This window comes from Pangasianodon hypophthalmus, chromosome 17 (genome assembly GCF_027358585.1).
Source record: "Pangasianodon hypophthalmus isolate fPanHyp1 chromosome 17, fPanHyp1.pri, whole genome shotgun sequence".
Classification (NCBI taxonomy): Eukaryota; Metazoa; Chordata; class Actinopteri; order Siluriformes; family Pangasiidae; genus Pangasianodon; species Pangasianodon hypophthalmus.
Genome location: NC_069726.1, coordinates 23,699,714 through 23,709,710, shown reverse-complemented (window position 1 = coordinate 23,709,710; position 9,997 = coordinate 23,699,714).

The window sequence follows — 9,997 nt, the reverse complement described above, 5'->3', positions numbered from 1 at the left end:
AAAAACATCAACAGACTGATCAGAAAAATGAATGAGTAGGTAAGAAGACACTCAGCGTTGTTCTGTTGTAGTAAAATAATCAGCGATGTTGTGGTGTGATAACGCAGAGTTACTCTTACCATCCTTATATAACAGCACATCCAGAAGTGTTTTATTCCTCTTACACCACAGCAATTCATGAACAACTACATTTTTATTTATTAAAGAACATACTTTTTGTCTGTTTATAGTTACATTTAATGTTCGTGAAACAAGTTCTCACTTCCGTTATAGCAGCTATAAACACTCGTTCCTTCATCAGCCTCGCTTTTTTCTCTCTCTTGAAGTTAATAAGAAAAAATCGCAGCTTGTCATGTTACGGAGAAACTGCAAAGGAGTGTAAACTCCTCTGTCCTGAAGATGTCAGGAAACTTAAAGTTCCAGCTTTACCTCTGACTGTTACAAAGCGCTGACACTGGAGACTCCTTCCATGAATGTAACATACACATTTATTCTCCTTACAGAAAACTTCACCGTATCAATGATTTATTTAATCTGTTTTTTTTTTAATCGGTTTAAGTTGCGTGTTCGCTGCACCGCCGTACAATTTTTCTCCCTGCGAACGAGCTGTTACTATAGAAAAGATAACATATTAGAACAAGCGCATTAATATAAACCGGCGCTACTGTCAGAGCTGCTGTTATAGAAAACTAATCAACACCTTCTGACCAATCAGAATCTAACGGTAATAATAGTATAAAAACATTAATAATCCATCAGTAATGTTAAAACAACACGGTAAGTTTAGACGTGTATTAATTTGTTTTTCACATGTATTAACTGCTAATTTAACCCATGACTAAAAATCCATGATGATAAATTATCAAAAATTAAATAATAGCCTCTTTGTAAATGTTGATAACTTCCTGAACGTGCTCATTCAGGTGTTAATCATTGTGGTTAATTTTACTTACTGATTAAATGATTATATGAATAGTGACTAATGCAGGTGGTGATTATTTCACTTATTTGGATTATTATTTAAGAAATTAATTATCATCAGTTGATACAGGTGTTAATTACTTTGTATTCGTGATACCAATGGTGTGTTAATGCTTCATCATGTTTGTAACTAATGTGTTAAATATCATCAGATAAGAGAACCTTTATATATCACATTACTGAATACACAAAGACCAGGAAGTACAAAGAACACGGTTTGGTAATTGCACTTTTTTTTTGTTCAGATGAAGTTGATTAGATTTTTATCGTCATTTATACACATGTACACTACAGTCATGTAGTCATGTAGTTGTGTGTGTGTATGTGTGTGTGTTTGTGTGTGTTCGTGTGTGTATCATAGTTCAAAATAAGTGCACCCCATTACTGTGGTTTATAATGAAATCATTTCCTGGTTTAAATTAGCGAAGGAACTGCACTTTTACAAACACAAACAAATTCATGGCTGAATTATTGCAAAAGATTAATGTGCAAGAAGCTGTTCCTTTTCACTCATGTTTTGTGAAAATCTAGAATAAATTTGAGTGTGTTAGATCGTCTTTTCACTCCACACAGCTGCTTTTAGACTAAATGTGACTAAATTAAACGTGATTGGTGGAGTGATGACGGGGTTGAGGTCGGGGTTAAGCTCTGGATTAACTACTGAAACGTTTGTGTGGTGAGTATAATGAGGAATAGCAAGTTTCAGGGTGGTTCCCATACACTGCACACACACACACACACACACACACACACACACCGTGTTACTTTCTATTGCCTCATCATGAGTTATCACACCAAGACACTCGAAATCTGGACTCAATTCTAACCAAGGCACTTGAAGATACTGACTGCTGTGGGATATGTGTGAAGAACCTGGTTGGTCTCTGTGTGTGTGTGTGTGTGTGTGTGTGTGTGTGTGTGTGTGTGCGTAAGAAGAGACTGGATCAGTGTGTGTAATGCTCTATGCACTCTGTGAGGTGAAATGAGTCATTGCATAAGTATAGGCTTCTGGTCTGTGATAACACTTAAACCACACAAATGCAGAAACACACACACACACTCTCACACACACACACACACACACACACACACACACACACACACACACATACATACCGCAGAGCTGCAAAATATGTGACTTCAGTATGGTTTCTGAGTACATATTCTTTACCTGAGCTTTTCTTGAAAATAAGTTTCAAGTTGTTAAAATTTAATGTCCCAGCAGTTTTTTTTTTTTTACCAGCTTGTGCTCGCTCAAACATTTTTGTAGCCTTCTATTAAAATGATGCATTGAAATTATATTATTATACTACATTATTCATTTTTTCTTTAAAGGATAACACAAAAAGGCCATTATAATGCACACACATTAGAGTTTGATGACCTTTATTTAGTTTTTAATTAATGTTAAATTAAACTAGACGCAGAAATAGTTTTCTTCAGTTGGGTTCTGTGTAATTACTCTAATATCTGAATATTTCAGAAATGTCATAGATGTGATTATTTATTCTTTTGTGAGAAACTAAACTATGCTGGAAGAAAAGGGCTGAATAATTCCTTTATGGATTTATTTGTGTATTTATTTCTAGGTTAGCTGTTTGTACAGAAGTGTGAAAGTGGAGTGTGTTATTTAAAAAAACAGAAAAATACAGCAAAATCTAGCTACCTTTTGTATTTGTCCTGAGGAAAGAAACAGAAAACAGCAAGGAATCATTCTAGTGAATCGGAACAATCGACTCGGCTCACGAAGAAGAGTCGGATCTTTGAGCGTGCACAATGTTTTCCTACAATCCGCTCCAAAATATCCAGAGAAATAATCATTTTTATGATCAGAGGCATCCTAAAACCAGTTTAAAGGGTTAAAGCAGAAAATACATCAATAAAAAAAACAAATGTTTGCATTCTTGAAAGTTAAGCAAGTTAAATATACCACATTCCTCAGTATTCTGAGGAATCATTCAAGCCACTTGTTTGGATTTATTTCACTTTACCATGTCGTACCTAATTTACATAGAATTGTCGCACATTACTTGGACAACACACGGTTACCTGTCGATTTTGTCTCTCAGTAGAGTTAGTTTCTGTTTAAATAATAACTACTTTAACTACAATTTAAAAGATTTTGTCTGTCACTATTTGACAGATAGATATAAGCTGATGTTCTGTTCATTTGCTCGCTTTTCTACATGTTGCAGCTCCACAGAGTTATCATTACACCTAGTGGTCAAAAATGGGAACTGCAACAAGTGCTATTAGACACCCATTGGGGCAGCAATCACTCTGCCCCATGCTCACAGAGGAGCAGAGCACAGGACAGATAATGACAGGGTTGCCAGATTGGGTTAATTTAAAAAATTCGGAAATTAAATCTAATAAATTTACGCAAACAAAGATGAAGTGTAAGTGCAGTACAGTGTGTCTACAGTGTGGGTCTATTTTATGTACAGAACTATTTCTATTGTAAGATGTATTGCAAAGATTTTGAGCAGGAATAGAGGGATTATGGAGTGCATGATGTCTGTACATCAGCAATGCGGTGACCTTGTGTCCCACGCTGAGGCTGAGGGGGAAAAAAAGAGACAAATTTCTCTTTTTCCGATGCCTCAATTGTTTGGGCTATTTGTTTTTTTTTTTGTGGTTTTTGAGCTGGATTTGGGTTAAAATTAGCTGAAACCAGGCAACTGGTTAATGATATTAGCCCTTTGGGAAACACACCTGCTGTATCAAAGACAGCTGAGCAAAGTTCACTAGCCTACAGCACAAGTTAAGCGTGATAGAGGCTCAACTTCATTTTGTTTGAGGCTATGCCGTTATTTATGTCATTATGCAACAGCAAAGTCTGTGGTCATGAACCACTGAAGAAGAAGTCTGATCCTAAACTAAAGAATTCTCCATACCTGTGCACACACACACACACACATACACATACACATACACAGAGTAAATACAGTAAGTCAGCTCTTGCCAGTTATTCAGGACAGACAGGTTTAACCCGGAAACTTCATTGCTTGTCACACGGCTGTTTGACCTCGGCTCTCTCGCTTCTCCATCTTTCAACCTCAGCTACTGAAACTCGAATGCAGCAGAAATCATGCTGAAGCCCTCACCTCATCTTTTTCCTTCTTCTGGCTCTTTCCTTTCATCTTTCTCTATCTGTTCCCTTGGCACATCCTTCTATTTCTCAGGAGCCTCTATGGCCCTCTAGCTCGCACTCCATCACTTCAAAGAGAGAAAGAAAGAGAGATTGATCTGAGAGACATGCCAGGAATAAGAATAAGAGCTCCAGTCTATTCGGCTCTACTCTACCCTTCTCCAAATCTCATCATGAAGAGCTGTCCGACATCATCAATCCCACATCCAGAGTGAAACACTCTGCAGCTGACGCTACTCAAAATGCAAGTGGGAATACAATTCTCTAAATTTCACTTTTTCATTTTGAAGAGGTTGGCAGTCCAGGTGAAGATGTTTTCCATCAGCGTCTACTCCTGCACAAGTACGAAGGCCATCTCATTCATTCGTTCCTTTTCGTTTCTCTTAATAGAAATGCTCAAGCGTATTGTCTGACAAACCTCTCTCCGTATATGTGTGTGTGTGTGTGTGTCTGTAATGTGTGTGTGTGATTACCACAACAAGAATTTCGACTCTGAGAAAAGAAACAGAGAACAAATACTTCAGTGAATCAGAACAATTGGCTCAGCTGACAAAAGTGACTCCAAAATATCCATAAAAGAAAATCAATAAAAGAACATTTTACATTCCTGAAAGTTAAGCAAGTGAAATATACCACGTTTCTCGGTCGTCTGAGGAATGATTCAAGACCAGTTGGTTGGATTTGACTTTTTTGCTGCCTCTGATGGTAGAATTGTGGGCGGGGCTAAAATAATAACAATAAGCGATCATTTCATGTCATACAATAATGTGTACTGTCAGAATTCCACAGTGTTGTGGTGTAAGTTGATGATAAGAGGTTAAATGTGTAAATACAGTCTCTTGCTGCACAGTTGCTTTCTCAAAATAATAAAATTACCCAGCTAAATGATTTTCGTACAAGCAAGTGTATGAAAATTCCTCTATGTATTTATGCAAACAGTTTAGAGTGAGCCTCGACGCTTCAGTGCCAAACTAAAGAAGAATATATTAAATCGCAGGCATGTCTGGGATGATCGATGATTATTCAATGAGTTTGAAACACATTTTTTTTTAACTGATTGATTTCTTTAAGCATGAATGTTTTACTACATCGGATTCAGTGATACGGTCTGAAAGTTCCCTCGTGTTTATTTATCACAGTGTCAGAAGTGTGGTGTGTGTTATGAAATAAATTGACGCTCGCTTATTTCTCATTTATTAATACGCAACAGGAGAGAGAGAGAGAGAGAGAGAGAGAAAGATAGGACAGGATCTGATCTCTTTCACCTTGCTGTCATCCATTAACGACAACAGATGTTCATTACTCAGGTTTACTCAGCAACCAGACCACATAGAGGCTAGTTGACAGGTGTGTGTGTGTGTGTGTGTATGTGTGTGTGTGTGTGTGTAAGAGTAAGAGTAAGAGAGACACAGAAAAACATTACAGTGGCAGAGCTCTTCTCCAAACATCTATTCATTGTTCCTATTTTCTGAAACGTGTCAATCATCGATCACCTCACTCAGCACTGTCCATCTGCCTCAAAATTAAAAACAGAGACTGATACACAAACGAGTGTCACCATCCCTCTCTTCATCCCCTTGTGATTGCCATCGCCCACTGTGTGTGTGTGTGTGTGTGTGTGTGAGTGTGTGTGTGCACGTGCGCACACACAACACTGAAGCTGCCATCTGCTGAATGTCACCTTGGCTCCAACTTCCTTCACCGGGCAAAGGGCCAGACGGCACACGCCCAAATCCTCATCCTATAACACATACTACACACACACACAAACACACACACAAACATGAAGGGATGTGAAGCTGATTAGTCAGAAGGTGTTGATTAATTTTCTTTAACAGCAGCTCTGACAGTAGTGCAGGTTTATATTAACAAGCTTGTTCTGATACCTTAATGTTTCTATAGTAACATTCACTCATTCATTCATTCACAGGGACTCTCCACTAACAATAAACCGATTTTAAAAATTGCTGACGTGGTGAAGTTTTTTGTAAGGAGAATAAATGTTTATTTAACATTTGTGGAAGGAGTCTCCAGTGTCAGTGCTTTGTAACAGTCAGAGGTAAAGCTGTAACTTTAAGTTTTCTGACATCTTCAGGACAGACGAGTTTACGCTTCTTTGCAGTAACATGCTACGTTTTTTGTTGTTGCTGTCCTTGTATTAACTTAAAGAGAAATAAAAAAGTAAGAATGGTGAAGAATGAATGTTTATAGCTGCTATAACTTGATAATGATGTTTAATAATGTTAAATGTAACTATAAACAGATAAAAAGTACAATGTGTCATTCTTTAATAAACATTATTGGAAAATTGCTGTGGTATAAGAGAAATAAAACACTTTGGAAAACAATCAATATTGTGGTGATAACGGTAACACCTCTTCATCACACCACCCTGTTGCTGATTATTTTCCGATAACAGCATGCTCTGAAGAGTGTTATGCCTTTGGCATACACTTTTATGCAAAGTGAGTTGAGCAGTTAAGTATTAAAGGTTAAAGGCTTTTGCTAAAGATTCACTAGCTTCTTAGCACAGGAGTTGGACTTGGATCCATCTCTAATAGAAAGACACACTGTTCTATATGGAACCTTTAAAGGTTTTCAGAGATGGATTTCATTTCATTTCCTGTATTATTTACGGTTACAGTAAAACTAGCTGGATAGCTTACATTAGCTGTTTGCTGAATTGCTCTGTTCCCATCACTGTGAACAAAATAATGGGACAAAAGCCTGGTGTGATCGCAGATTAATTAACAACATTTCTAACAATGGCAGAACGGGAATCTCACAATACACCATATGAGTCGAATTTTCTCTCCATTTCCTCAAAAAAGGGGGGAGGTTTCCTATTAGACAGCTGTCACTTTCTCTCTCTCTCTCTCTCTCTTTCTTTCTATCCATCCATGTCTCTCTTTCTCAGGGGGGGAGCAGGACGCTCAAAAAGTACAAAGCTACCAGCTGTTGAATGCTGGATTGTGATTGGTCAGGAGGAGTTGATTCATTTTCTCTTACTGCAGCTCTGACAGTAGTGTAGCTGCAAATCACAGGTTTATATTAATGCACTCGTTCTGATACGTTATCGTTTCTATAGTAACAGCTCTTGCTTGACGTGCTGTTATAGGAAACGTAATCAACTTCAGTGTGGTATCAGTAACTCTGCCTCATCACATCACCCTGCCGTTGATTATTTTCCTATAACAGCACCACACGCAGTGGTTTCTTCCTTACTTAATAAAAGATACTGTATTATTGAGTTATATATATATATATGATACGTGACTCATCAAATCATTTCTCGTTCGTATATTGCAGTATTTAAAAGTTGATCGTTATCGTAGGTAGCTTAATGAGAAATCAGAACCCATGGAGGATTGTGGGTAAATAAAAAGCCGCTGGTGAGCTGGAACAGTCAGGATGGGAGGATGGGAGGATGTTCCTTCCTCACTGCGGCGTTTACGCGTACTGCATTTTGTGTTGCTCATGCTGACTCTCTCAAGAAAAGACTGTTTAGAGAGAGAGAGACAGAGAGAGCGAGAGAGAGAGAGAGCTCTCCTGAGGGGGATTGGTTTGCTGGCTTATTGTGATATAACTAAGGTGAGAAAGAGAGAGAGAGAGAGAGACAGAGGAGAAACTGTGCTGCTTTTGTTCTGCTGAGTCTCAGGTAGTGCGGTGTGTTCCCAGTCCAGCAGAGACATCCTCTTGGGAAAGACGACCTGATTGTCGAAACTCAGATGCCTAGAGTAAAGCAGAGAGAGCTGCACCTTATAATACACACACACACACACACACACACAAAAACTCATGCATATGGTTTTGAATTTGTCTTATGCCTACTGCATTAGTGATTTTTTCAAAAGTTCAACGTTACAGAGAACTTTTTTTTAAATGTTCTTCCTTAATTCATCATATGTAATGGATAAACCCCTGTGTGTCATGCTGTTACGGTAAATTAATCAGTGACTGAGTGTTAGTGGTACTGTTAATGCATAACAGGAGTTGATTATTTTCCTATGACGGCATGTCCCCAAAGGTTTTATTCCTCTTATACTACAGCAATTTGCCAGCGAGTTCAATATTTCTAGATATTGATTTTTATCTGTTTATAGTTACTTTTAATATTGTGGCGCATTGGTGAGCCACTTACGTTATAGCAGCTGAGTCATTTCCTCATTTCCTCAGCGTGGCTTTTTTTCTCTCTTGAAGTTCATAAGACAAAAAAAAAATTAAAAATGCGGCTTGTCATGTTAGCAGGAAAGCACAAAAAGTATAAACTCCTCTGTCCTGAAGATGTCAGAAAAATAACAGCTTTATCTCTGGCGCTGACACTGGAGACTCCTTCCATAAATGTTAGTGTCTGCTGTACCAGTCCCTGTGAAGGAGGTGTTACTATAGAAACGATAACATATTAGAACGTAATATAAACCTGTGATTTGAAGCTTGCAGCAGGTTTGAATGGCAGGATGTCGTAGGAGTGATCTCATTTGCATATTCATGTATATTCATGCGTGCCTTTTCATAGCACAGGTGTAAAGATGTTCCTAAGCCAATTTTTTTATTTTATTATACAACGTATATGTATTGTATATGTATATATGTATTGCTATATTCTGGACTGACGCTGCCTGTAGAAATGATATTTTTTGTCATGCTGATCATTTATTTAAAAAAAAAAAAACAAATGAAACTTACAATGAAGATTAAATATGTCACTTGTAATTAATGGAGATAAAAAATCAACAAATACAGATAAAATGAGAAATCGGAGCTCTCGCCTCTGGACGAGCGTCACGCGACAAGCGGTGCAGACGGCCGAGTGTGACGAGGATGGGAGGTGGAGTCTGATCAGATTATCCTGCTGTAGGTTGAGAGCCACTAATTTATGCATTTATGCAAAAACACACACGGTTATATTAAATGATGTCACCTCTAATAGAGATGACAGCGAACTTATTAGTGTTTCATGAGGGGAGGAAACCTGTCTGATGGAAAATGATGCTTTCATTTCAAAAGATCCAGCTGTGTGTGTGTGTGTGTGTGTGTGTGTGTGTGTGTGTGTGTGTGTGTGGTGATGAATAGTGTTAGTGTACCCTCGTGAGCAGAAACTGTCCTTTAATTTCCTTTATCGAAGTACTCCATCATCGTGCATAAAAACTGACTTCCTGTTTGTGGTGTGTGTTACAAAACATGCAGCGTGGGTGTTTCCTGATGCCTCTGTGTGTGTGTGTGTGTGTGTGTGTGTGTGTGTCAGTGATATGTAGTTCTACAGGAATGACTGGCTCATTTGCATTCCAATTTGTAGTGTCATGCTTGTGCAGTGCTTTCATAGTGACTTATCTACAGTTGGAGGCTGTAACACTCCACATCCCTCCACTCAATACGTATCAGCTCAACAGTTGTTTAATAGACAGCCTCCAGGGACGCTCACTGGGCCGCGTTTCTGCCGCAGCACTGTGCCTCTCTATCCCGTGGTTTTGTGTTCATTTCACGCGTACCTGCTTCTGTAAACTAATCAGCAAAGGCTCCTGATTAAATTAAGGAGTGAGGAATTAATGCATAAACATTCTCTCTGAGAGTCTTTTGTATCGAGCTGAGCGCTCGTCGCCTTCGTTTTAGTTGAATCAGAATATTGCGAATGTTATATTAAGCAAGGAATAAAACACTCTGTGTCGTGCTGTTATAGGAAAATAATCAACACCGAGGCGGTATAGGATTATTTTCCTATAACTAAAACGTCTCTGAGTGTTTTATTCCTCTTATACCAAAGCAATTTACAAATACATCGTACTTTTTATCCTTTTATAGTTACATTTAATTCTCATGAAACACTTTAGTTCCTGTTCTCACTTATGTTATAGCAGCTATAAGTAG